Raw genomic sequence first — 5425 nt, forward strand, 5'->3', positions numbered from 1 at the left:
AAAAAGCGAGCCAGCATGATTGGCTATGCTAATGTTATCCAATAAGCACAGGAAGAACAACTGTATAAGTTGCAGGAGAACAAAGAGCCTGTGGGGAGCCAGGGAAGACATTTCGCTAGCTCCCACAGCTTTGATTTTGCAAGATTAATGTTTAATTTTGTGAAGGATTTTCTACGTCTCCTGGTAATTTTTAATAAAACATTGAGCAATTCTTCCACAACACAGTCAAAGGGATATCACTTCAATGAGCACTTAGAAATAAGAAATAGGTTTGGTACAGTGTGTTTAACACAAAGTGCATTTATTTCCTTGTCATCTGGATCAGTCTTCCCTTTAACTGAGCTGGAGTTCATTAGCTTCAGCAGAAACCTGCCCCAGTGGATATCATTCAGTTATCAATTACAAAAATAATTAAGTTCTTTGACATAGCTCCTTATCAAGACTTGAAACAAAATCTTCTGGCTGAGACTATGAAGCAGGGAGATGTTCACAGTAAAAACCAGCCACTGTCATTTCTCATGAATACGCTAGTGTTTCAGCAGCTTGGATTTCACAATGAATCTCTTCCCACAGTCAGTACAGCAGAACAGCCTCGAACTTCTGAGAGATCGCTGGAGTTTTAACAGGTTGGATTTATGAGACAATCCTTTCCTGTCGTATGAGCAGGTGAATGGTCTCTCCCCAGTGTGGATCTGCTGCTGTTTAAGGAGGTTGGACGATGGCTTGTACCCACACCCACAGTGAGAGCACATGAAGGGTCTCTCGTCACAGTGAGGATGTTGTTGGGATATCAGTGCCCCAGAGTTTTTAAAGCACCTCCCACATGGTTTTAAGTCTCCTCATTGCAAATCATCTTCTTCCAATACCCTGTGAAATTCATTGAAAACAAAAGGAAATCAAGTGAGAACCCAAAAAAAATGTTTAAAAACCATCAGATGCAACTCAACCCAGCAAGTCTGCTGTCACCATTCAGTGAGATCAGAGCTGCTCCAATAACCTTCAGCTTGATTTTCCTGCCCTATGCCCGCACCCTTGAATTCCTTACTAATTGAAAATCTATTTATCTCAGCCTTGGACACACAGAGCAGCCTTTACAGGCCACTGCAGTATTCAGTACCTGAAGAGAAGGAATTCCTCTACATCTGTTTTTAATAGGTGATTCCTTACTCTGAGATTATGTATTCAAGTCCTCAACTCTCAAATAAATAGTAATAATCTCCCAGAATCTACAATGTCAAGCTCCTCAGAATCTTTCCATAAGATCTTGTATCAGTCTTCTGAACTCCAATGAGTATAGAAGCAGTCTGCTCAAACTCATCTCCTGAGAAATTCCTCCCATATCCAGGATCAGTCTCCTGAACACTCTATGGACTGCCTTTCCCAAAACAAGGGACAAAAGCCATTCACAGGATTCCAAATGTGATCTGACTCGTGTCTTGTACAGTTTTAGCAAAACTTCCATTTTTCTCCCCATTCCCTTTAAATAAAAGCCAACTGACTATTTCCCTTCCTGAATACCCACTGAACCTGGATGGTAGTTTTTCATCTTTCAAGCAGAAGGACCCATAATTCTGTGCTGCAGAGGTTTTCCCCTCGTTAAATAATGTTCACCTCTCTTTGTCTTCCTGCCAAAATGCATATATTTTCCCACATTATATGCCACAGCTCTGGAAGGACTAGAATGAGAGGAGGTTTATCAACCATACCTTGAGCACAACCTCCCAAACCAGCCACTTCCACCACCATGAAGGACCGGGGAGCATGTGTATGTGACCAGCACTCCCTTGGAGATCCCTCCAACTCGCACAACGTCCCAACATCCAATGCTGGATGAATAGAAATTGCCTCCAACTTAATCAAGAACTTGGGAGCAGAGTCTGTTCGAGAGAGATGTGAGGAATGACTTCAATATGAAAAGGGTGGAAAAGGTTGTTAGTTTTCAGTCTGAGACAGATAAACTTTTGCTCAACAAAGGTATTCAGGGATATGGGCCAAAGGCTGAACTCCACGCAACAGCCATGAATTCATTCAATAGTGGAACAGCTGAAAGGCCTACTCCTGATCCTTTGTTCACTGAAAGCTGCAGGCCTCAGTCCCTATTACAAAACTTCATAAATCCAACTGTATCACCCCCTCAGGTAACTATCTGGACCCGGCTCTTCCCAACATTAAGGGAACATCACACTTGGAGATCAGCTTTCAGCCACAGACCCACACCCTCACCGTGACGTGCTATTTCCAGTTTAGTAACGTGGCCTGACTCCAACAGTCTCAGCTCCTGGTGCTGAAAATCTCATCCAGTCCTTTGCAACCTCGAGACTGAATGACCCTAACACATTCCTGATCCACCTCCCACTTTCAATCTCCCTGTAATCTTAAATTCATCCAACACCCCACTGCCCATGTACTCGCTCACACTTGGTTTTGTTCTCCTCACCCTGAGCTCACTGACCTGAAGAGGTCACAAATTGAGGAAAAGCAACATTTTAACAAATTTCTTGTCCTTCTTTTCAAATCCTTCTCTGATAGCGATCATTCCCATCTCTAATCTCTAATCACACAATCTTTCAAGATATCTGCACTTACTTAATTTTGGCTTCTTGAACATAGTCAATTAATCTCCCTAACAACAGTGGATGTTCTTTCAGCATGAAATGTTTAAAAATCAAATTAAGCACCAAGTCATTGAAATGGAGGGGGCCAGACCAGGCGAGGTGTTGTAACTGCATGATGTCAGAGCTGGTGGACCCCATAGTGGTTCATAGCTACTACAACCATAACAAGTGTTGGTTGAGGGATTCCAGGTCAGATTGTTGAGTTGAAGTCTGAGCTCCGAACACTTCCACACACCAGGGAGGGGCTGGAGTTACCTGGATGCTCTGTTTCAGGAGGCAATTAAATTAAGTACCTTAAATCGATCAGTGGTCAGGGACAGAAGGGTGTGACTATAGTGAGGCAGGCAGAAGGAAACAGGGGGTAGTGCTAAATGAGCCTCAGCCCATCAGCTTGTCGATCAGGTTTGAGATTTTTGCTCCCTTTGTGGATGAGAGTGGGGTCTGTAGGGAGAATGAGCAAACTGACCACAGCACTGTGGGAGAGGGAGCGATTCAAGAGGAAGGAGAAAAGAGAAATGCAAGTGTAATCGGAAACAGTGTAGTCAGGGGAATAGAGACTCTTCCCTGTTGCCAGAACCGAGAGTCCCGAAGGCAGATTTGCCTGCCTGGTGCCTGGCTTCACAATAGTCATCTGGGCTGCAGAGGAACGATCCAGTTGTCGATATAGACAGAAGGAGGGAAGACATTCTGCTGAAGGAATATGTGCAGCTCAGGGATAAATTAAAAAACAGAATAAAAAATCTCTGGATTACTACCTGAGCCACAACGTCAGCAAGATTATAACAGTAAGATATGTGGGGCTGAACGACTGGTGTAGGAGAAAGGGGAGGTTTGAATTCACTGGAGATTGGAGACAGTACTGGGGAAGGATGGTTGTAACTGCATGATGTCAGAGCTGGTGGACCCCATAGTGGTTCATAGCTACCACAACCATAACAAGTGTTGTTTGAGGGATTCCAGGTCAGATTGTTGAGCTGACGTCTGAGCTCCAAACACTTCCACACACCAGGGAGGGATTGGAGTTACCTGGATGCTCTGTTTCAGGAGGCAATTAAATTAAGTACCTTAAATTGACCTGTGGTCAGGGACAGAAGGGTGTGACTATGAGTGAGGCAGGTAGAGGAAACCAGAGGGTGGTGCTAAATGAGCCTCAGCCCATCAGCTTGTTGAACAGGTTTGAGATTCTTGCTCCCTTTGTGGATGGGAGTGGGGTCTGTAGGGAGGATGAGCAATCTGACCACAGCACTGTGGGAAAGGGAGCGATTCAAGAGGAAGGAGAAAAGAGAAATGCAAGTGTAATCGGAAACAGTGTAGTCAGGGGAATAGAGACTCTTCCCTGTTGCCAGAATCGAGAGTCCCGAAGGCAGATTTGCCTGCCTGGCTTCACAATAGTCATCTGGGCTGCAGAGGAACGATCCAGTTGTCGATATAGACAGAAGGAGGGAAGAAGTTCTGCTGAAGGAATATGTGCAGCTCAGGGATAAATTAAAAAACAGAATAAAAAATCTCTGGATTACTACCCGAGCCACAACGTCAGCAAGATTATAACAGTAAGATGTGTGGGGCTGAATGACAGGTGTAGGAGAAAGGGGAGGTTTGAATTCACTGGACATTGGAGTCAGTACTGGGGAAAGATGGAACTGTTCCGATGGGACAGGCTACATGTGAATGATGCTGGGGTCAGAGTCCTGGAGTATGGCATAACCAGGGCCTCTATATTGAACTTTAAACTAAAAAATAGGGGTTGTTTTTCAGCTGCGTGGAAAATTATGGAAAAGTCAAAATGGGGAAGTGCTCAGCACAGGTTAAAGTTTCCACAACAAGAAATGGGACAGAAAGTATGGAAAGGATCAGGAATCTAACTTCAGGCACAGCAGATAAGGGGACACCTATGAGAAGAGGGACAATTAGCGCAGGGCTGAGGGACTTGTTCTGTTGTCCATGTGTATTTAATTACAAGGAAAATCAGCTAGTAGGTCAGACTGAACTTGGCATTCACAATGTTGTAGGTATCAGAGAAAAGGCTGCAGGGGGTTCAGGGCTGGTAACTAATTATCCAAGCTATTGAAAAGGCAATGGGCAGAGTCAGAGGGGTTGCCTTGTTAGCAAGAAATAAAATTAAATTGACAGCAAGAAGGGAAATAGAGTCAGAAGGTGTAGAATCCATAGTGTAGAGATCAAGACCCTCAAAGGGAAAAAGACCCCGAAGGAACTTGCGTATAAGCCATTAGCCATTGTCAGGATGTGGGGGAGAAAATACATCAGGAGATTATAAAAACATGTAAGGAACTGTTGCAATAATCATGGCGGACTTCAATATGCAGGTGGACTGGGAAAAACAGGTTGGTAGCGGTTCTCAAGCAAACGTGGAATTATCTCAGAAATGTTTTGTTTGGAGCAGTTTGTGGAAGAGCACACTCAGGAACAGGCGATTCTGGATTTAGTAAGGTGTAACGAGGGAGACTTGATTAGGGAGCTCAAAGTGAAGGAACTCCTAGGAGGCAGTGGCCATAACATAATAGAGTTCACCCTGCAGCTTGAGAGGGAGAAGATTGAATCAGAGGTAACAGGATGACAATTTGCTAAAGGTAACTACAAAGACATGTGGGTGGGGCTGGACAGAGTTGATTGGAAGGGAGAGCCAACCAGTGAAGACAGTGGATCAACGATGGCAGGAGTTTCTGGGTTAATTCAGGAGACATTGCAGAAATTCATCCCAAGGAAGAAGAAAAATACTAAGGGGAGGATGAGACAACCCTGGTTGACAGGGGAAGTCCGGGAGAGCATAAAGGCAACACAAGCAGCATATA

The 5425-nt window shown here is 44.3% G+C and overlaps 1 long non-coding RNA gene across 4 annotated transcripts in view; it reads right to left on the reverse strand.

Moving 5' to 3' along the window:
* Positions 1-824: 824 nt before the first annotated feature.
* Positions 825-5425, reverse strand: part of LOC122544632 — a 10350-nt gene continuing 5749 nt past the window's right edge. For all 4 annotated transcript variants that reach the window (XR_006310369.1, XR_006310366.1, XR_006310368.1 and 1 more), the window contains one exon: positions 825-867. This is a non-coding gene — a long non-coding RNA (uncharacterized LOC122544632). The remainder of the gene's footprint in view (positions 868-5425) is intronic.

This window comes from Chiloscyllium plagiosum, chromosome 50 (genome assembly GCF_004010195.1).
Source record: "Chiloscyllium plagiosum isolate BGI_BamShark_2017 chromosome 50, ASM401019v2, whole genome shotgun sequence".
Lineage (NCBI taxonomy): Eukaryota > Metazoa > Chordata > Chondrichthyes > Orectolobiformes > Hemiscylliidae > Chiloscyllium > Chiloscyllium plagiosum.